Raw genomic sequence first — 25174 nt, 5'->3', positions numbered from 1 at the left:
AAACAAATCTTATAAAAAGGTCCATCAAATTCTTCATAAAAATTAAAAAATACTGTGCCCATTAGAACTGTAGTATGAGAAAAAAAAGTGAGTACTGTTGGGCAGAGATATTGTCATTAGGAATCTGGACAGGAATATGGAATTTATGAATTTACTGACAGATTTAGAATATTCAGGGGGAACCATGCAGAATGACACACACCTTTAATCACAGCAACTCTGGAGACTAAGTCACAAGTTCAACGCCACTCTCAGCATCTGTCTAAAAATAAAATAAAAAGTACCAGGGATGTAGCTAAGTGATATAGAATCTCTGGATTTAATCTACAGTACCACTACCCTCACAGAAAAGAAAGACTAGCAAGATTGAGAGGAAGGAATAACTGAGACTCCTCCAGATCACTACCACACTCATGCAAGAAGACAACACATGGAGTTTTGATTCTGGTGACTCTGCTCACTCCAGCACACAATCTTGAAAGGTGCTAAAATGCTGCACTTTCAGAAAGAAGTTCAGGTAAGGATGCAAGATACTCTGCAGGAATAGGACAGGACTCCCAAAGTCCCCATCACTGACACATGCCCAAAATTACTGGCCACTAAAGACTCAGAGATAACCTAACCTAGATGAAGACCATGGCCTGCAGACGCTAGAGACTACCCAGGGGTACCAGTCCACAGTTGCCAGTTCCTATGAGAGTACAGCCAATTTCATGAAGCCTTGCCCACCAGTGTCAGGGTACCAGAGCACACCCACCACTTACTAGTTTTTGAGGGGCCCAATGTTCTGTCAGTAAATATTCCAGCACATGAACAAGGGAAAAAATCAGATCCACTGAACATAAAGAGGAATCTTAGAAAGGGAAAAAAATGCTGGCAATCTCTAGAGAAAAAAAGCCACACCAGATGGCCAAAGCCTGCCTCTCATCATTGGCCATGTGCTATATTTGATATAGCACACCTAAGAGGACAGCACTTATATTTTCACTCTCTCGTGCTAATCCTAGTGAGTTTTCTGTTTTAGTGACATGTCATCAAATGCTGAAAAGAATTTGGTTAGAAGGACAGATTCTTGGTTGTAGGTTTTTTTTTTTTTTTTTTTTTTTTTTTTTTTCAGTTGCTGGGAACTGAAATACGGAGCCTCAGGCTGCAACTGGCTTAAGTCAAGGTTTCCTGGTAGTAGTGAGACCCAACCTACCCAAAAGAACATTTGCATTTAACCTCTCACATAAGGTCTTTTTAATCTGTGATTATATAAATCTGTATATTATTTTGGATGGAAATAATAAAATAACAATAATGAAAAATTTTATTTAACTTTCTTGCTTTCTCTTCTTCTGAAGAAACATTGAAAATTTAACTGGAATGCAATCCTTTAAGGCAGGAAGCACAATGATAAGAATACATCAGACACAAATGTAGGCATTATTTTTACTATTCACAAAATAAATAAATAGTAAAAAATTGATTTTAATGGCATAAATATTTTAATATGGGAATATTACAATTATGTGACAAATAAAATATTATTTTAAAAGTATATGCATTGTTGAAACTGTGCCCTCAAAACCAATATTTCAAGCCCCCAGAATATCACAGCTCATAAAACCACATTCCGGATTTCAGAGCTATAATTTTTCTGACCTCAAAAAAATAAAGGTCCTGACTGCTTCTCTTTTATTCTAGGTGGGGGTTGTATTTTTTTTTTAACCAATACTTCTTCTCAAGTCCAAAAAATATGAGAGATAATGCCATGGATAAGAGCAGGAAGGTCTAACTGGAGAGTTTTCAAAAGTAGACTATTTCCCACCAAATGCTGGCAATTGACCCTTTCATTTAAGATATCGGACAGAAGCAAAAGAAGATGAAGTTCCAGAAAGTGGTGCCCATGTCTTCACATATAACCACAACTTTGAGTCTATTATTTTAAAGCATCAAAGGTAAACTCCTTATTTCATAATTGACTTTAGACCTAATTACTACTACTCTATGACATTTTTTTTCCTTCCATGATTAAAGACACTTTAATTATTAAGCAGGTATCACCACATATGGTGACACACGTGTAAAACCTCAGTGGCTCCAGAGGCTGAGCAAAGAGAAACACAACTTCAAAATGACTCTCAGAAACATAATGAGGCCCTAAACAACTTTGTTGAGACCTTGTCTCTAAATATTAAAAAATGCTGGGGATGTAACTGAGTAGTAAAGCACCCCTGGGTTTATTCCCTGGTACCAAAAAATAAATAAATAATAAATTTAAAAAATTGTATCTAATTTGAAAGCCCAAATACCTCTACCACACATACAAATTTCCCTATTATTTTAGGCCTTGATTAATGATAAATATTCAAAACAGTGATATATATATATTATATATCTATGTATTATATATGTATGGTATATGCATACATTATGTATGGTGTGTATATATATATGTGTATGTATAATATATGTATTATATATGTATATTATATAATATAAATATATTTTGTTTATATAATAGCATGTGTATACTATAGTATATAGAAAACATATATTAAACATAGTATATATATACATATACTATCCATAGTATATATTTATTATGCATGTAAACACACACAGTATATATGTATATATATTATAGATATCTCTTTATGCCTCTAAGTAGAGAACTCTAATTGGGAACATAGAGTAAAAAGAAGGCAAGGAGAAACATGAAATTAGTTGTATCATTTTGAATCACCACAGGGAAAAAATGGAATTTAGTCATGGAGGACTCAACATTTTATATTTGTTCATGTGTATGACACAGGGGCCTACAGTAAAAAGGTTATTACAATCTTTTGAAAGAAAGTATATGTGATATATGTGAATGGCAGATAATGGTTTAAAAATTGGAATCTTCATGGTGTCTTCCAGGTGCTTTGTTAGGTCTGAATCACAGCCCAGACATGTATTAGTAGGCTGCATGAGGAACATTGCTAATCTGTGTCCTCAAAAATTATTCCCATTGTAGAGATGAGAAAACACAGGTTTCTGGACATCAAAAGGCAACTCAGCAACACACACAGAACTACCTGAATACAGAACAGTGTGAAATTTCTTCAAAGCTTAACAAAGTTTGGTTTGCTCCTTATATAAAGAATGTCAGTCTGGAGAAATATTTTCTTCCTCATTTTGAAGAGAGTGCCTCAAAAATACTTCCTAGGAGAAACACAACTGATTTAGCATTTTACATGTTAAAGGAACTCTTCTGAAGCAACATCTATCAAAACAGATTTTTAAAGAGGGCAAATGCTTGGAGATTACAGGGTTTAAAAAGCATATCATAGGCCCAGAGACTGAGCATGACTCAAAAAAGAAAATGATCTAAAACACTTATAAGATGTTAAGAAAATATTATGTAACTATTTCTAAAAATAAATTCTTTTTGGTTGCTATTTCCACAAATATCACATCTCTGGTAATAGGATAGGCTGAGATTGATAAAGATGACAATATTTGAAATAAAGGCTTCTGCTTCATTTTCTACTAAGATATATACTATTAATATGGTATATGAAAAAAGATCAACAAACTATATTTTTTTGTATAAGAAACATTTTCCTCTGAAGTTCGTCTTGAGATCTCAGCTAACACCATAATTTTCTTCTGCAACTTCACATTCCTTTTCTCACACAAGATCTAACCGTAGAACTTTACCATTGGTTTCTTGGCCCTAATATATCCAGGGATTCTGAGAATTATGGGGTTTATAGTTACAGATGTTTTTTTTCTCAGTATTTTTGTGATTACATCAAATATAAATTAATAATCTACTTTCACAGGTTTGGGGGAACTTCTCCATTTTTACCATCTGCCTGCTCTGTGTTCTCTATGACATCACCCTCAGCCCCAGAAGCTCCTGCTTGGCAAAGTTAAACCATAAATTCTCACATCAGAGCCTGTGGTTCCTTGTTCCTTGTGGGAATTCTGCATGTTCTTGAATGCTTGCTTCTCATTTTTTTCTACTGCCATCGTCAATGTGACCTGATGAGATCTTATATTTATTACTGTATGCTGAATAATTATACCAATGTATTACTTTCTAAGGCATTTATTTTAAATATTTGAGGTGTTCCAGGAATTCTTTTTTATACAGCTCATATCCTCAGGTCTTTCTAAAATTCAATAAATAGATAAACCTCTAACTAAAAAATAAATGATGTTATCACTATTAATACCGGAACATTAAAATAAATAAACAATATTTAAAACTCTCAGCCCATAGGTATAAGGACTTTTATTACATATATCAATTTGTTGGAAGACACAAACAACCAAAATGCATTGTGTCCTTGGTGATCATTGTACTGGGAAGAAATTATTGGTTTTAGCATTGGACTCTCACCAAGCCATGGATTTATTAAGGGTAGGACACTGGTATTTTCTTCTGTAACCATAACATGGTATCAATCATATGTAAAAAGGAAAAAAAAATAACAGAAATAGGAAATGGTTCCCTCAGAAAAAGAAGACATTACCAGCACACTGTAATAGTGCACAGAATATCCAAAATGTGGCCTCTGTCTACTGGGGCATCTACAGAACGCATGAACATGTATACCTGCTGGGAGAAAGAAAAAATGTTCCAATCTTCCAGCGAATTGGGCTTTGTTATTTGAAATTATAAAAAGTGCCATTGATAAAGCAATATTTCTTGCTTTGAACATACATTTGCAAGAATATAAAATAGATTCCCAGAGCTTTTTAATACAGAAATATTGATAATAAATAAAGTTCAGAAATAGCCTGAATGTCTATCATTTGTTTAGTTCCAACTTTGGTCAACCTACACCATGGGGATTTAAGATTTTTGCATATGTGGAGTGTTTTCCAGGTTGTTTCATTGAGTAAAAAAATAAGGGGCAGACAGGATATACAGGAGCACTCCCTTTTGGGTAAGAAAGAAATTTACATAATAACTTATTATTGTTATTGCCTCCTACCAGAACAAGAAACAGTAAGAATATATACTAGAAACAATTAAAACAGATGTTTATGAAGGGCAATGGGAAAAGATTAGTGGAGATGGAATATAGGTGAGTCATCAATGTATTTTAACTGGGTTTATATTTGAGCCACATAAACAACAACCACGTTCAAAACATAGAAATGAATCAAGGGACAAAAATCAAGGGCCAAAAGACAGGTAAGAGTCTGACAACTCAAACATGAACCATACTATTCTGTGACTAATTAATTTCTTAAGCTTGCATGATTTCCAGGATCTTTTTCTCCAGTGTGATCAAAATTTTTACCTAAAGTAGCAATGCTTGTTGTGATGTAACATTTACTGATCAGTAATTGGCATTAAAGGATCCCAGAATTCATATGCAATGTTTAGTGTCAGCACAGCAAGGGACAACATGGGTTTTATACTTTCTCCATTAGACTGGAGTCTACAAGTGCAGGAGCCACTTCTTATCTAGCGTGAGCAGTCTGGTGAATACACAGATATGATTATTAACATACACTGAAGAATTCTTTGAATGTTTAATGCCAAGAACACAGAGAGGACTTGACAATTACTTCCAGGTCCAGATTTCAGAAGCTTGGCTATACACACTTGGGGGAAAATGACCAGTCCTAGACCCTGTGTGAGTATGTATTTAAATGTTGTGGTAGTTTATCATGAGACTAGGCAGACAAAGGTGGGGTCTTGTAAGGCTATTAAGTCATGTGGGTAGAGCCATGGAATGGGATTATTGTCGTTTATTAAAAGAGAGCTGTGAAGAAACTTCTCAATTTATCCTGTGAGGACACAGATGGTGCACTTCCTTACTCTCATCAAGATGCTATAATAATTTATGGTAGACTGGGTGGTTTATAAGCTACAGACACTCATTTTACACAGTATGTAAGATCAAGGAACAAGGCAATTCAATGTTTGGAGAGGGCATTTCTCTGGGCATCCCTCATGTATGCGCCTATGTACATGCACATACAACAGCAAGGAGCTTGGGGCTTTCCACCAAGCCCAGTCCTCATATTCTGCATTTCTACATGTCAAATTTGGGAACCACCCACTTAGCCCCATCCCTGAAATGCAGTACCAGACCTCCTGTGGTGTTACTCTCTGAGCTACCTCTTTAAGGTAGGAGTGAAGCCTGCTTCTACTCTGTACTCTGGACTCTGCTCTCACCTCCTCAGGACCTGCCTATACCCTGGTTAGAGCCAGGCCTTCCATTGCACCTGTACCTCCTTTTACTGATCTATGACCTGATCATTACGTGCCAACATTTTACCATGATCATTTGTGCATTTTCCCCCTCTGTTCCCACAGCTACAATGAAGCTGCCATTTGCTAGCTGTATTACCTTAATCAAGTTAACTCGGCACAGCTGAGCATCCCTGTCCCGCAACATGGATGTAAACATGGCTTCTTCTCATGGAGTTCTTATTGCCAGTGAAGGGGGCAGGGGACAAAAGTGTCAAAAACAATAGTCCAGTACATGGTTATCAATGGCTCCTGATGTCATTAAATGTTACAATTACTAGCTGTCAATCTCACTTCACAACATGGGAACATGAATCCCTGAAAAGTAAAAAAAAAATAAAATAAAATAATTAAGTTCAGTGGGCCCAGGTCTGCTCTGACTCTAGATTCCCTGCCCCCAACCAGAGCTCAGGGCCAGGATGAATACAACGGTGCCACATGAATAGAGGACTAATGTAAAGCTGATAAAGGCAGTTTCATGAATGGACAAAAGGGAAAGAATTGTGGGAAGGAGCCAAATCCTATATCTGACACCTGGAAAATCAGGAGGTTTTACCTTCACATTGACTGAAGTCACTGGTACCAAAAATGTCATTTATATTAGGAGATTATATTTATTTTATTAATATAAGCAACATTCCCTTCACCAGTCCTTTTATGTATTTTTTTGAAACAGGGTTTTGCTAAGTTATTCAAGGCTTTGCCAACAGACAAAAAGCTGGGTGCCCACAAAGCAAAAATACAAGGGCCTGTCATCCCCCTGGCTTATGGAGCATTCACTAGGCACCAAGTGCCAACTATCTATGACTTCATTTAATTCTCACCACAGTCTTGGGAAGCAAGTGGCATCAGCCCCATCTTAAAGATAAATAAATAGAAGTTGGGAAATGTTAAAGATCTATTCAAGCTGAGTGAGGTGGCACATGTCTGCAATCCCAGCAGATTAGGAGGCTGAGGCAGAAGGATTATGAGTTAAAAGCCAACCTCAGCAAAACTGAGGTGCTAAGCAACTCAGTGAGACACTGTCTGTAAATAAAAATACAAAAGAAGACTGGGGATGTGACTCAGTGGTTATGAGCCCCTGAGTTCAATCCCACATACCAAAGGGAAAAAACTCTATTCAAGCCTCTAAAAATATATAAAAGCCACAATACAGATGTTTGATATGTACTCAAGACTTTGGTCCATTAACCTTTAATTTTTACTAGTCATAACATCTAGGAACCTCCCTGAAAGCTTAATAAATCCAATGCTTGAGAGTACTCTCCAGAGATTATTGTTTCACTGATTGGAGCTAAAGTCTGGGTATCAGGGTAATTGAATCTAATGCTCACAATTAGGAATGGAATCACTTTTCTATTAAAAAATCAGGGAAGCTTAAACAAAGAGATTGGACTCACCTGCTCAATGTTGTGTGTCAAGTCCACAGGAAAATCAGGGTGTATGTCTGTACTTCTGTAGCTCTCCAAAGAGCTCTCTGTGGCTTAAAACAAAAGGAGACTCCACAAAGCTGGGGGAGACACAAGCCAACCCCTCTGCCACAACTCACCTGACAATACTCCCAAAAAATAAGTGAACATACAGGAGACAATTCCAAGTGGTACCTTGATGATCAATTGGCGCCATGCAAGGAAATAGGGCACAACCAACTTCAGCAAAGGCAGAGGTGTGGCTGGGCCAGGATGGGGGCTGGTATAGAGGATAAACTTTTCCAGGGCACATAAAGCCCAGGGCTTCCTCCTCCACAAATGAGCCTTGCCTTATCACACAAATGCTTGTTCAGCTAGTTATGCTCTTCTCCTATTTTATATTTATCTTGCACATGGCTTTGGAGGTCTCATGCTTTGGCATTTCTTATATTTTTATGCATCTTTCAAACTATCCCAAAATCAACCATGTAGAATATTACCTGTACAGGTTATAGTTTTATTTTATTACCATTTAGTTCAAGTTTCCAAATCTCTCTGAAATACCCTTTTTATTTTTATGACACTTTTATTAACCCTTCACATATTGACAATGGTTGTGATGAAGCAGTATTTTCTGATTTCAACACCTGGAATATCAGTGACCTGCTTAAAATGATTGCACTTTCTTTTGATTCTCCATCACAAGTCTCCATTTTATTTTTTATACTTTATATAACTTTATATATAGTACACACAAGCCCAAGCTAATATTACATGGTTTCTCTAAGAGAAATGGCAGGCCTCCCCTCTACCACCATTAGTGAGTATGAGGGCTCATCACAGGTTCCTTAGGGTGGCCTTCAAGCATGCGCTCTGACTCAGCTCCATGTTCAATCTTCCTGTGATCTCCTCAGCCTGTGGCCTTCAGTTCTTCCTCTTCTTCTTCTTTTAAAATTTCAGATTAATTTTAATATTTTGCACAGAGCCTGAATCACAAAAATGCCACTTTGAAAATGGTGGCATACAGAAACAAAACTACCCAGAAAACTAGGTGCTTCATTTGGGAATAAGCTAGGGAAGAGGAGCCTATCACACATGATAGAGGTAGGACCCTCAGAGCCATAGTGGAACCATTGGAGGTGCCAGGAATCCCTCATGCCAAAGTTGAGGCATTGTAAATTGTTTAATGGGACTGGACTAATTTGATCTTATGATCAGAATAATAGCAACTTTGACTGGGACATGATTCCAATTGAAATGTCATTCCAAATAAGTCCAGAAAAAAAGTTTGGAGACCAGCTCTCCAAGGATTGCTGTTATCCAACAAAGAAGAGAGTAAAATTAAGAGAAAGCTGACATGTTACACTGGGAAAGCCACAGTTCTGTGTTTTCCAGGGGGAATTTTGTCATTTTTTATAGATATTCAAATTATAGGCCTGCAGAGACAGAACTTAAAGATGTCTTTCCTTAAAACGTGCAATTCTTTAGGCTGTTACCTGCACCTCATCCTCCCTGGCCTCATCCATCTGGATAAGTGCCTCTGCATTCTTAGATTCAGAAGTAGTGTGCAGTTGGTTCATGGAAAGGCTGTGGAAGGAGGGAATTTTATCATACTGGTGAGGTTTCTTGTAGCTGCAGAAGAGAGACTTCAGCTCCAACAGTTCTACTCAGCCTAGAAAACTGTATTCCATATGGTACATTGAGGATATTTTCTTCTAACAATGTTTGCTTCTTTAATTCATATCCTCCTAAAATAAGTCATTTTTTAAATAGGTAATTATGATTAATTTTAGTTTCCCATTTGTTCTAAGTTTAATGAGTTCTACTGATACAACTTACATATGGAATGTCATCTAGAGATTTTAAACATTACTTATTTGTATACATATTATAAAAGAAGACATGAGTTTTAACTTTATAAACCTTTATTTTATTTATTTTCATGTGGTGCTGAGGATCAAACCCAGGACTTCACACATCCTAGGCAAGTGCTCCACCACTGAACCATATCTCCATTTGTAATTTAGCATTTTTTTATTTATAAACTTGTTACTGTAATATTAATAAAAAATACAACTACTAATGATGTGAATTTTATAATTTGACTAATTATAAGTTTTAAAATTTTTAGAAGGAAATGAGATTCTATGTTCAAAACTTCATTTTATAGAGGGCAATATCACAATGCCATAAACTACTTATATTTCTCATAGAGTCTTTGGATCCAATTTAACTCAAAAAATTAAAAATTTCCTGACACTGTACTCTCTCAATTAAGAAATGACAAGTGAGAGGATCATGATAAAAGGGTTTGGAAGCACACTGAAAATTTTTGAAAAATCAAATGAACATGCTAGTAATTTCCCATTCCTGGATTAAAAATACACGGGAATATAATTTCCAAGTTTAGAGGAGGAATATTTGTGTTTATTAGTTCTTTATGTATTATTTTCATGTGTGCCTATATACATACATATATGTCCTTTCCAATTTCTGTTACAATGAAAATGTCTGAATCTAATTTTTCTTAAAGGAACATTTAGGTCAGTGGAATCTCATCCTACGCTTATCACTGTACTTAAATTTCTGATGTTTTCACAAACTCAGTTGTTTTTCAGTTGTGTTTTTTTTTTTTTTTTTTTGCTTGTTTGTTTGCTTCTTTAGCATGAACAAATAATTGTGAACCTATCTCCTTCTCTGGTCACTGAAACGCAAAGAACAAGATGACACAGGAAAGCCAAAGTTGTGGGAAGGAAAAGCAGGACTTGAATTTTTCATAACTACATCAGTCAGAGAGACAGACTGCCCTGTAAGACTCCTTGGGTTTCCCAGTAATGACAGCTTGGCATCTGTGAAGAAGCACTCTCTGGTTTCCTATTTCTTTACTTTAATATTCAACAGATCCTAACTTTATGAACCATATAAATTTATTGACCATCAACTATGTGAAATTTTAAGGCTAAACTCTGGGATGAAGAGTTGTTTAAGCCACTGTGCATTTTCTAGCTTGCATGGTAATTGCTCTCTAATGTAGAAACTGTGTGATTACCAAGAATTTCTTAAAGAATTCTATAAATAGAAAGAGGCATATAATTTCAAATTACTCATATAAGCATATATTACATTAATACATCTGAATAAATGAAGCATGTGAGATCACAAAACAAAAACATGGACCTAAGACTCCTCACACAGCTATGAAAGTGCTGTAATTACAAAGCAAAATAATTGCCTTTTAGGTCCAAAGCATGAGGTTTTAAAGTCCTGTAGCTAATAATGTCTATACCTGCTTTATTTCAAATTTATTGCTGTGCTTGCATTATTATAATTTTTTGAAGGATCATGTTTTGATCTAGTGTTTCATTTAAAACAAATCTCTAAAAAGTACTAAGAATTTTTCTTCTAACATCCATCACTAATAGTATTAGTACCATAGTTATATGGTGAATTTTGAGCCTAAAGGAGAAGTTTACTTAAAATTTAAAAATTATGTGTCACTGAAAAGGTAGAAGATATATTATATTAAAGCTGACCTTATTGTCTAGGAAATAGGAATATGCCAAAGGAATTATTTCCAGGTATTTTGTCATTTTTGATAAACTGATCTGTGTATAATAAATAAAATTTAATTATATTTGCAGATTTATAAATGTGCCTTGAGAAAGAATATTAGTGTATTTTGCTTCTACACCTATGTCTAGAAAATTTACATAATATAACAAAAATTACATGATTTGTGTAGAAATGCTATTCACTGTATCTTTATAGTATCTTGAGTAGATTCATGGATTTGGAATTTTTGCTTCAAATATATTTTGTCAAAAATAAACAGAAATTGGTCATAAAGCTTTTTGTTTTATATTATATCATCAATTTATGGTGACATTATTATTCTCTTTCAAGCACAACCATATATAAAAAATAGTGATTCTTTTTCTTGGTGCCATGTTATCTTCCAAAATTCTTATCCTTTGTGAAAAACAATGATAATTTTGTAGTGCTGAATTACATCCTTATAAAGCCTATTTTATTTCCTCCAATTTTAATCATGGATCTAAATTCATATTAAAATGTATTGAACATTTTTGATTGTGTATTATAAGCCCATAAACTAAGCTAAGTATTTTACTTAATGATCCGGATCTTCAAATATACAAGTCTATTTTACCCACAATGAATTAAAGTAACAGTCAAAGAGAATCATAAAATGAGATAAACATCCACAATGAAAAGAGGAGGTGATCTCCAGTGACAAAAGACTTCAAAGAACTTCTGGAAAACAGAAAGTCTGGAAGCAGATGAAGGATGCATTTGAGTTCTAATTAGGGCTCCCCAGGAGGTAGACTAAGACCATGACTAGGCATCTTGGAAGTCCATGAGTGAGTATGCTTCAGATCAGCACAATGGAAATAAAGGGAAGGAAGCACGTTTGGGTGCACAGAATCTGGGGTTGCAGTCTGATCTCAAAGGAGGCTTCTGCTTACTCAAAGTGAAATTTTGGAGCTGTCTTGCACTCTCATATTTGTTCCTACATTGAGACATGGAGTGTGATTTACATGAGTTCCAGACAGTCTTGAGTGTAAGAAGCTTTGAATGGTCATAGCCACAAAACTCTCTTCTCCTGATGAAAGTACTTTGAAAAGACCACTTTCAGCAATTGTCTGGCAAATGAGTCCTTCAGTCCTAATGGTGCCATAAAGCACAGTTCCCTATAGTGACACCACAAAAATTCACTTTTCAGTCTAAGTTCTGTACTTAGTTTATGGTACTGGTGAGACTCTATTCCTGAAGAAAACTTATAAGAAGGGAAAACAGTGCAATTAATTACAGTTTTGACAGTTGTGTTAATTGAATGTCAAACTAATGGTCATCTTATGTCTCTTCTGTTGTTCATTTTAAATCCCCTAAAAATATTTCTTTTGATCCCTATAACTTAGCTGATTGAGTGAAACTCATACTCTTCCCTAAATTACTTGAGCCTCCTCACCATAATTTTCTCAAGAAACAACTACTAATCTTTTTTTTTTTTTTTTTTTTTTTTTTTTTTTTACCATTCCTGTAGGGCAAGTGAGTACTAAAAAGTAGAAAATAGGATCATCTGTTTTCAGATTGCATTATCTGATTTTTGTCTTCATTGCAACATGGAATAAATGTCCTTTTGTTAAGGAGAATGAAGTGACCTAGCTAGGATTGTAATTTCTTCTCTTCCTTTCTGTTTTCTTAGTACATAGAATTTAGAGTTCTCATGTGCAGTTTAAATTTTATTTGGAATCTTGTTAGACATCCTGTTGGAAAAGTGTCCTCTTAAATAATTAAAATTTCTAAAACTGGAGGATGCAGAAGAATGGTGTAAGAAAATATAATTGCCAAGTTGGTTAATGGAAATGATCCTGAGTGAGGACTCTTCAACTTTGACTTTCTGGCTCCTGGATATATGTAGAATATCTCTTGGTAGCACAACCTGATATAATGATGTGAAATTTAAGTCATGGTCTTAATCTACCTCCTGGGGAACCCTAATTAGAACTCAATATTCCAGTATTCTACCATGCCAGTAGCTTTTTGTTTCTTTTGTAGATGATAATAGAGTTGATACCATGGTCATAGACCAATAGTAATATCTTTATTTTTGTTAAGTTTGGTCTGATTCAATTTTAGGCATCATATCTTGACACTTTATTAGTGGTGCTTGCTTAGCATTTATTGTCTGTAAAAGCAAAATGTAAAAAAAAAAAAGTTTGGGTTTTTCTGGTTAAAATTATTTCTCAGTTAAAAGAGGTCCACTTGTTATTTTATTATGAGAGAATGATGAAAAGAATTGTGCTGTAACAAGAACCTAGAGATAGACCTCTCCTCCTCGCTGGCTGGATATTTGGAAGAGGTATTTGATAGATAAAATGCAGTTATGGAAACCATTATGGTACTCAGTCCTCATTCATTCTGTGCAGCATCCGAGGCTGGATAAAAATAACTAGCCAAGTCAAGTTGTCAACTTGGTTGTCTTGTACAATATCCATGATGTATGTTCTTTGGTATGTGATAGCATGAAATCCCATGATTTACATTGCATTGTTTCTCTCCTTATTACTGTACCCCCTAAATTTTATAGTCATCAAAAGTTTCTTCCAGACCCTTGATCAGGTCTTGATTTCTTCCTATTAGTTTATGTACCTTATTACCTGAGGTAACTTCTTTATCCATATAAAATTAAGGATGAAGTGTGCTGCCAAGTATTCTGCTCTTTAGAAAGAGTTTTTTCATTTTTTTAATTTTTTAATGCTAACCTTGAAAGATACTGTACAATGGTGTTATTTTATTTCAGTTTACTTCTAAATGAAGAAAACTCATATTTATTTCTAGTAATATTTTTATAAAGGTTCACCAATTTCCTCTTCTATCTGATTCGCAAAAGGCACCTTTTCCCAAAGAAGGAAATGAATAGGTGTTGTACCATTTCTTTGCTCTGAAATTGATTGGGTTTTTCTGAAAAAGATTGTAACTTCAGTGACTATCTTCTTGGTTAGTTATTTGCTTAGTTTTTGGTCACACTCTACAAGTGTGACTTCAGGGGAAATGCCAAGGAAGATATACAGTAAAATAAGTAGAAACTATCAATTGATTATACCTTTGTAACTTAAGTAAGGTTTTTGAAGTACCATATGACTTTAATATCTCTCTGCCTTCCATTTAAAATCAAAATATAAAATTCATCTTTATTTTTATGTATCACCAATAACTTTCTAAAAATACAATTTACACCTATTTTTTCTAATCCTGTTAATGATTTCTCTATTTTCTTGATTATATGACTTTTTTATAACTGATACTAACTTGATAATCTGTATCATTTCCTGGTTTACAAACACTTATTGATTTTTGTCTCTTTTTAGTTATAGTTGGCCTCCAGTAACTAAGGGAAAGACCCCTTTCAGTCTGCTCCTCCCAGCCCTGCTCCAGCCTCTCAGCTTCCCAGACCCTTATGCAGTTGGTTGTAAATTCTACAAAATTTTTCACTATTTTTCAAGTCTAAAAAAAATCAAAAACTTTAAGAAATACTTTAAAAAGAAAAATGTGCAGGGAGAAAGCAGCAACATATTTTTTTCATAATTAGGCTTTTTAATTTTTTTAACATTTGTCTGTATTTAATGTGGTTCAGCCACTAATACTTCATCAAAATAACAGTTTCTTTGCTGAGTTCAGGTGACCAAGGAATAGCCACACCCTTATAACAAAACAAAACACACACACACACACACAAAAAAAAAAAAAAACAATGAAAAAAAAATAAAACACAGAATCATCTTTAACCTAACTTTTTAAGGATGTTTCAGATCTCCATAAGATTCTGTGTTTAGTTGAATTTTAACTTCTTTTTGTATTTGAAGAGAGTGTGACTATTGAACTTGAAACCTTTTATTCTAAGTATCTTTGTGGTTTCTGGTGAGGTTAAGGGGGTGAGAGGGTGAAGGGAAAGTGGGGGATTCTTTTGTATCATAACATGAAGTTTCCCACACAATCTGCTTTCAGGTGGCAGACTTCAAGTTTTTCTTACAGTGGTATACTTTGAATATTTTTACTTCCCCTTTACCCATAAGTTTTAACAGCATTTTATCAATCTGCACTTATTAAGAACAATTTTAAAAATATAGTTATAGTTCACTTCACCAGTCTGCACTTATTGCTATGGTTTCACTCACCTGCTATGCCACTTTTTGGTGTCTGAAAAATAAACATAGTATTTTCCATATTTTACCCAGTTTCCTATAAGTATATACTGGAAAGAAAATCATGTCTGGAAATATTCCACTTTGATTGAATGCTATATTCAAGAAAATAAAATTTAAATATGCTAAATACATCTCCAGAATTTCTCAAGTAGCTATGCTTAAAAAAAAGAGAATATCCTGAAAAGAAAAACCATGGTCAGCTTCAAGAAAGCAAGAATAGAACCCAAGTATTTATCACTAATGATGTATTATAGATGATAAATACAGAATAACCTCATGATTTAAAGGAAAACTAGTATTCAATCTGGTATTCTAAACTGAAGTAGACTGTCCTTTAATGATAAATAAAAATAGATTTTCATAAATGATAAAATTCTAAAAAGCTACTTTCTGTGCCTCATTTCAAAGAGAGTTACTCAATATAGAAGAAATATAAAACAAAAAGAGCTGAATTTGTGGATGAAACAGTGGCTGTAACTACAGAGCTGAAGAAAGTTATGCTGATTCTTCAGTAGACCTTGAAAATGGTTTTGTTAGCATACCTCAGTCCTACCTTTAAAATGATGGTTTAATAGAAATATTAGCTAGTGAGTAGTCAAGTGACTGAATGTAGCAAAAGTTAGAAGATTCTAGTGATCTATTTTCCTCACCACACACAAAAATTGAATATTAGAAAACACAGAAAAAACACATTGCGGAAAAAGAAAGTAAAATCCCAATAAACACAAATAATGGAAAGTCAAGTTCTGCATATAAAATACAGTAAAATGTGCAATTTTTTAACATTGGATGGGATAGAAGAAAGTAGTATTGATTGTTCTTGATGGGAAGAACATCCCTCCATGAGCAGCATTCATGTCCTGATATCGGATGTCAGAAAGGCTAATAAATTAGACAAAGAAATCATTCTTACTTCTGGTGTGTGTTTTGCGATGAAAACTATTTTAAAGTCAAATTTGTGAAAATTCCTACTGGTTTTTAAACTTTAGAAATTTTATGTAGACAAAGAATGCAACACATAATTATTTTTAAAGAGAATAACTACCTGATGAAGCATGAACACAGGGACTTGTAACTATTAAATAATAGAGTGGGGTGTGGTGGTATGTACAGATGCTGATACTCAGAAATAATAAAGTGTCCAATGTAGATTAAGCAGGAAATCACAGAACACATATCACTATGATTACATAAATGATAATCAATTAAACACTAAAGCCTTTTAATATTTGACTCTTTGACCTTAAGAGAAAGAAATGGCCCCATAAGCAAAGTTGGTTTTCCTCCCTCTCTCATTGCAATTGGAAAAAATAATGGGAACCCCCTAATACTTTGTGAAGGGTCTCCTATGTATATATTTCAAAATTATGATCAATATCAGACAACTAGTAGTAGGTATGGCTAAATTTAGTTGCCTTTTAGAACTTTACATAGTTGCAGATAGAGTGGAGGCTACTGATTGTGGTGTAAATTTTGGAAACTACTGTTTTATATAGTCCTGGGGATTGAACCCAGGGGTTCTTTATTACTCACATATATTCACAATTCTTCAATATTTTATTTTGAGACCTGGTCTCAGTTACCAAGGCTGGCCTTGAAGTTTTGATCCTTCTGCCTCAGACTCTATGATTTTTGAGATTACAGGTATGTACCACCACATCAAGCCTGGACACTAACTTTTATTTTTTACACAAATATAAGAATCAAAACTATTTTAAATATTCCTGCTTTTTCTTTGTTATAAAATATTCAATACTACCTTTCCAAATTGGTTTTCACCATCACATTCTTTTTTTCAAAAGGCCAATCTTCATGTTGTGTAGTTATACATTTTTGACCATAAAAAAATATACTCAATAGATTTTATTCTGAGTTAGCAAGTCAATTTTATATATGTTTCAGAAAAACAAATTGCCATAAATTGTTCTGGTCATGCTCTTAATAGCAGTACCTTTCTCTTAGTCATCATCAAAAAATAGGAGGAAATTTAGTAAAGTCAAAAGCTAAGATCCAACAATTGGCTAGTTGTTTCAACCAGATGTTTATGATTTGATTCATTCTCTTTTAAATTTTTTATTCTGATTGCTCTGATGGCTTTTCCTAAGATATTTAATAGCTCAATTTAAAAGCACTAGTTTATGTGAAAAGTGGATACTAAGGGAAATAAATATCTGGAACAAGTTAATATTACTCAATATGTTTCTGATGATTATATACAGCTTCCTCCTACCATTCTGAGATTGCAATTCATAGAGCTTTAAATGACTTCCATTCCTCAGTATATTTCACTAATCAGCACATGCAGAAATAATTTCTCAACAAATTTATATTAAATAAGTAGCAATTTAGAGAAAATCAGATATACTTCACACCTGTGAAATTAAAATAATATATGTGGCATTTTGCCAAAGAATACTTGGTATATTCAAAGAATAAAATGAAGAAATATTGCTTTCATTTATGTCATAGGGCACAGTTTATTGTCATGTTGTTTCAAAAAAGCATTGACAGGGTTCTGGGGATGTGGCTCAAGCGGTAGTGCGCTCACCTGGCATGAGTGCGGCCCAGGTTCAATCCTCAGCACCACATACAAACAAAGATGTTGTGTCCACCGAAAACTAAAAAATAAATATTAAAAAATTCTCTCTCTCTCTAAAAATTGACAGTTTCCTTATGAAAAAAATAGTTGTTATTGTTTAACATAGATTTTACTTGAATTTTTTTTAATTTTTCCCCATTTGAACACTGAGAAGGTATTTGCTGTGGTCAAACACAGTGAGATACTGTTGTAAAATGCATCTCTGAAACATTTGCAATTGTTTTAATTTTATATAATAGCATCATGCACACTCAGCACGAGAAGAGGTTGCTCATTAATTTTGGTATCAATAATGGGTTAAGTACATTGAAAAGATGTTGAGAAAATTACTTCTATAATGGTGGAATCTCCCAATTCTTTGTTTTCTTTTTTCCTGTGGTGCTTTTGCTATTGATATTAGTATGTTAACTTTAATTTGAATTGTCCATATAGTTTCTTAAAACATAAGACACTTAGAATTGAGGAAGTCACATATAGCATGTTTATTTCATAAACTGATATAAGATTCAATAAAAGACTTCAGCATTATTAATGCACATTTTATCAAAATTCCATTAAATCACAATGTGAGATACAGTATTAAAATTTTATATAGCTAAAGGTTTTTTAACAATGAATTATAGGCACCCTAAGCAAGTATGTAGTTCCAATTATTCATTGACTTAACTTCATTCATTCATAATATAATAGTTGATAAAAACCACACATCAGAGTGTCTGTTTTTGAAAAAAATTGTTTGGTGAATTACTAACAATGCAGCATGCAATTTTTATTTATTATTGATTCATCATAACCACATAATACCCACATAGTAAGATTGTTATAATATTCAATAAGTTGTAGCTAAAAACATGAAATACCACATATCATATTGTACAGATTATATAAATTCTCTTATTATTTCTTCATCTTTTTCACAAATATTTATCAGGAATTTACTATATGCTAATTAGAACTAAGTTCATCCTAATTATTTCAGATATTTCAAAAAAAAAAAAAAAAAAACCCTGCAAGACCTCATTTGAAAAGGACAATATCGATTTCAGAAGTAACTACTGTTTCTCTAGTGAATAATGTATATAGAAATCTGCTAAGGTGTTGGGGTATGCAAATATATTCGGGATGCATCAGAGAGTGCATATGAAAAAACCATACTATTTATCCTGTTATATAAATGAAGTAAAATATCATACCAAAAGGTTAAAAAAATTAACTTTTGGGAAAAAAAAAAGCAAAAGGGTGCACTAGTATTTGAAAGAAGCTAATAATAAATTTTACTATAATTAGTTGTTTCTGGGTCCCATTTCACACTTTACTTTAATCATCTATCAATTTTGTTAAGTACCCCTATAGGTGTTATTTGAAAATATTGGCATTCAGTGAATAATGCCACCAATTTTCTGTTCTGCAATATTAAAGAACTATTTCATATTTATTGCAATGAATAGTTTTGTTGAAAGGTAACAATAGTTTTTCAATGTAGAAATTACTACGATAAATTTGGGTGTTCCCAAACAGTTTTTAACAACCCTATTTGATGAACTTTGTGTGATAATGTATAAGAAAAGTTGCTTCCCTACATCAAACCAGACATCATTGGAATAACCTTGTGTAATATCAGCATATACAAGTTTAGAGGAGGACTTTTGCATCTTTTCTCTTTGTACTTCCCGTGTACAACATGGCTTATTTTTCATAAGCAAATTTCTATGCTTGTTAAACCTCTAACACATCTCAGAATTTACTAGGAGGGATCCATGACAATCTAGAAACAAACGTATGTGAGATAGTGTATAGATTAATATATGAAGAAGTTCAAGAAAATATTTATCTGGCCAGGAGATGGTGCAGTAACTATATAAAAATCTAAAAACTGAAATTGAAAGAAAGATAATACTCTTGAGATTTACTAAGCATCATGTAGTCTTTGGAAGCAGATATTTTAAGTAAGAAGCTCTTTATGTCCATTGCATTTTTCATATGAATATTTGCTCTGGTTTTGAGGGACACAAATTTTAGCCAGTAAACTTTTGGCTTGATACAGCATATTAAGAAAGCCCACCATATTCTTTATATACCTAGGCATGGTTTACTAAACATCTATTGAGTTTTTGCATAGACTTTTCCCTTCTTTTATTATACCTAGCCCATTAGTCTTGTCCCATTCAAATTCATTCATTCTTCAAGAAGTAGTTTAATTAAATTTCCTATTGCCTTTAAAATAAAATCTCCACTTAAATAATTTCTATATTCTAAAGAATTTTATTGTAGTATCTAGAATCTTTATAACTACTAAGAAATGGCATTATAGGTCTCATTTTTACCATTGTCTCTTTCATATTACTTTCATTATGATTTGAGTATGTCCCCAAAATGCTCAAGTTTAGAGGAGGACTTTTGCATCTTCTCTCTTTTTTTTTCCAAAAGTCTTTTTGAAAACTTAGTTTTCAAAGGGAGAGATTTGGAAAACTAGTGGAATGTTTTAAGAACAGAGATCTAGTAGATTGTGGTTAGATCATTGTGGGAGATGCCCTTGAAAAGGGTTAATGTAATTTTCATGGGACACAGGATAGTTCCTATTAAAGCAGATTGTTACAAAAAGAGCAAGACTTTTCTCTGAATCTTTCTGATTTCCTGTTTCATTGTGTTCTCTCTAATTCTCAAATGAGCCCTCACCATAATACCATCTCATGTGTAACAAAGGTGAAGGGGCTGTCACAGGAGCTGAGAAGATTCTGGTACAATGCATTTAAATCTTCAGAACTATGTACTCAAATTTTTATTTATTTATTTATTTATTTATGTATGTATTTATTAGTTGTAGTTGGACACAATATCTGTATTTTATTCATTTATTTATTTTTGTGGTGCTGAGGATTGAACCCAGCTCCTTACATGTGCTAGGTGAGCACTCTACCACTGAGCCACAACCCCAGCCCCTCAGAAAATATTTTATGCATTTTATTTCTTTTTGTACATTGGCCTGTTTCATGTAATTTTCTACAGCATTATAAAACAGACTAAAACAACACAATTAAATGTCTTTGAGTCTAAGGCCTCTTAGTATGAGAGTGAGCAGAACATCTGAGATTACATTTTAAAAGCCCTGGTATAGTTTAGATGGTAATTACTTAGCATTTATGATTCTTATTTTTGCTTTTTATATTTCAAAAGTGATATCTTGTATTCCTTATATTCCTCACGGTGCTTAGGTTAACGTATTGCCATTTACTTTGGGACTCAAATATGTAGAATTGATTCTGTTTATTAAAGCAAAAGCAAGAGTGGCTCCTTAAAATATAGCAAAAACTTTATGATAATATTTTGATTTTTAATGGGAAGAATTGTCTCATTGCTACTGATCATAGATAGAATTTGAATACATGGCTATATCTTGATGACACCCATTAATCAGAAATGGTCTGAACTGACTAGATCAAAACCATTTAAAACCATGAATAAAGAGGCAGATTGAAAAAATAGGTTTCTCTAGCACCATATTGAGTCTCCTATTAGTGTACAAATTATAGTATTTTCTACCAGTGAAAGAACTCAAAATCATGTAGCTGCATTTTAAGACTCGTATATTCACACAAGTCACCATCAATCATAATACCATTGTAGGAAGAGAAATGTACATCTTCAAAAGCAGAAAAATCAAATACAAAAAAGTATAATTTGCCTTATGCAAAAAAGACCTCTTCGTTTATGTCATACTTCTTTTAGCTTCTAGGTTACATATCATTGGGCTCAAGATATTCAACCAGAAGAAAGTGGATTTGTTTTATGCTAGATAAGTAAACAACTGTTACAATTAGAATGTAGAGTAAACATATTTTTATTTGGGGTTCAGTTTTTTCAAGAATGATGGCTTCCCCCAAAAAAATAATGCAGGAGATTTTGTCCTCCACTTCACCCAAATGTGGAACCAACAGGCAATCTACAACAGGTATTGAAAGGTCATGATGAGACACCAAACTGCAGTTGTTTTTCTCGTGTTTTTTGTATCACTCATTGCTGTGGGATTTGATTTGAATATTTGAAATATAAAAACTATATTTAAGAATAAACATAAAATATTCTTTGGTATTTTAAGTTAATTTTAAGGCTTATAATACACAGTATAATTACCTCACATTTTTCTAATGCAATCCCAAGACAAAGCAGTTGGGATATATTCTACATGAAAAAAAAATACTTTTACTAAGTAAAACTATGTTGTTCCATGTAAAACTATGTTGTTCCATGTATCATACATTTCTCTGCAGTATATGTTTGGCCTTAAAATTCATAGAAGTGAATGCTTGTTGGGGCTGCCAAAAGGTTTGTATTATCTTGTCCTGGTGAATATTGTGACAGAATATATGGAGGATGAACTAGAAGATTTCTGAAATTGTGTATTTTTGTGGCTGGAAACTTTTAAAAAGTGCATAATTGTTATTAATGAAAAAGACTGACTAAAATCAGCAATGTTCTTTAATCTGTACATAAGTGAACAAATTATTTGATAAGTAAAAATTCCTTGTGCAGCCAGGGATGGCTGAAATTCATTATACTGAGACTCTGGATATCTCATTTCTAATTTTACCTCTATTCTTTTCTAGCTCAATAAATCTCTCTATGTTTTTTTCTTGCTTTTAAAACCAGAGGAGCAATACTTGCTTTTTTAACTTTCTGGATTGTTTGCCAATTTGACTGAAATAAAACATGCAGAAATCTTTTGGAATATATTACAAACTATACAAATGGAAGTGAACAATCTTTGCTAACTTTGTGACTCTTTTTCTTTCAAATGCTCTTCTAGCTCAAAGTGGGTAACTTATCTTTCCTCAATTACCTCTGATTATATTTCCATTTTCCCCCTAGCATTTGGAAGCCACACTTCATCCACTATTGGTCTATTGCTTAAGTCTTTACAAGTTTTTATTTGTATATTGCTGTGTGTTGATCCAATTGATTTTTCTTCTCATTTAGTGTAATTTCATGTATAATTAAATTGGTATAAATATGTCTATATTGGAGATTGTACAATGTACCCAAACCTTGTTCTTAGCCATATGTTGTTGTAAACTCAGTTCTTCATTAATTATATATAATATTAATAAAATTGTAAATGATATTCAATATTATTTTTGTATGGATTACATGTATAAGAAGCCTTTGCCCTACTGTAGGTGGTAAGCCAACATTTTATGATAAAAAATCTAATCTTTACATACAACCTTCTCAGTTTGCCTCTTACTACTTGATCCACAGAAAATAAGACTATGAAACATAGCTCATTGATGATTTTGTCATAAGTATAAGGCCTCACTCAACCTTGATTCCAGATCCATTTCTCTGATTCCTGCCCTGAAATAACACTACTTATAGAACAACAGTGATGTCAGAATTTACTAATGTAAATGAAAACACTGATCATTGTCCTCTTTCACATAAAAATGAAATGTTTCCAATGAGTCTGAAGTCTAGAAGGCCATTATGCACACACAAGAAAGATAAAGCTCTTCTCTCCTACAAGAGCTACCTTTAAGTTTGTGTAAATTCAGTCTATTCAAATCATTAGGAAATGTTAAAATGTTTAAAAGTTAAAATGTTAAAATTTGTAATTCAAGATATAAAAATCTGGAGCTTATTATCTTGTAACTATTTTCTACTTATAACTCTTAATTTCACCATAAATACAAAAAGAAAAAATTATAACGTTCTGACTTATGCAAATTATATTCCACATTAAGTTTCATTACAATGTGTAAAAGTATTAAGAGATGCTAGAGTAATATTTACTCAATAGTATATTTTACTGTTACATAAAACATTTAGTCAAGTGGAACACTGTGAGGACTGTCATTTAACAGCAGGATGAAATACATGAATGTTAACATATAAAGAAATATTCAGTTATAATGATATATGGAATACATAAGATAAAAAAAAATGCACTATAAGATGGGCATGATGGTCCATGCTTGTATTCTGAGCCAATTGGAAAGCTGAGAAATTTCAGAAGTTTAAATTCAGCCTCAGCAACTTAATGTGGTTTCAGGAAATTTAGCAAGACAGTCTCAAAATTTGAAAAAGTGGGAAGAGGGCTTAGGAGTGTTTAAAAAATGGCTGAGTGTTTAAAAAATCCCTAAATTTAAACTGAAAAAAAATAAAGTTTAAAATATTACAATTCAGTGTTAAACATAAAAAAATAGATTTCATATAATTTTTTTCTGCAGTATTCAAAAGTGAAAATAGTAATTTTTGATTTAGAAAAAATGGATATGCTTTCAAAGATGAAAGGTTTCTGCACTGTGCATGTATGATATTTATGATTGATATTTCTACCAAATAACTTGATCATGCTTAATATATTTAAGCAAAAGTTAAAGACAACTACTTATTTTCCGTATTTAAATGTCTTTTGTCTTTTATTGATCCTCATATACATCAAGATGTAATGTATAGATAATGTCTTTACTATACTCTCACATTTGTCAAGGTGTTTATTACAAATGTTTCATTGTCATATAAGGCATACATTTTTTCAGTGTTCACTACTGGTATAAGTTTTCAGATGCTCAATGAATTTAAAATTTGAAAAAAATTTTGGAAATATTATTTAACTATTTAGTGTTTCTGAGCACAATCATTTCTCCAAAAATCAGCAGTGTTTAAGAAACATGTGGCCATAAATCATTTTTTTCCCAAAACGATTTTTTGTATTCTCTCTAACCAGTATGTATCCACAGGTGCTGTGTATTAGTGAATAAATATTGAAGACATTGTCACATTGTCAATTTTCACATTTCAAAACTTTCTCTCTGCTGTGGTTATTGTAGTGAGCATTAAATGTTGACCCCTTCTTAGAAGAATGGTACAATGGTCTTATTTGTAAAGCTTTTATCCAGTGTGTTTTCTCTGATGTCTAGTAATGTATGATATATAATTTAAAATGTTTCTACATTCTCTACATTTATGTCTTCTTTCTGGAATAAATAGCCTAGTGGTGAAAAAGAATTGATTTCTTATTAAAAGCTTTGCTGCATTGTTTCCATTTGTATTGGTACTTTTCTGTATGAATTCTGTTGTTAATAAGGTTTAGTTTTTCTTTAAAAGTATTATCACTTTATTCACATTTCATGTTCATCAGGGTGTCTTTTCTTGCGATGAATAAAGTTTAATTTTTATTAAAAGTTTTGCCACATTA

This window comes from Marmota monax, unplaced genomic scaffold (genome assembly GCF_021218885.2).
Source record: "Marmota monax isolate L192 unplaced genomic scaffold, Marmota_monax_Labrador192_F-V1.1 WCK01_AAM20220418_F8-fsc00328, whole genome shotgun sequence".
NCBI lineage: Eukaryota > Metazoa > Chordata > Mammalia > Rodentia > Sciuridae > Marmota > Marmota monax.
Note: the sequence above shows the minus strand (reverse complement) of the source record.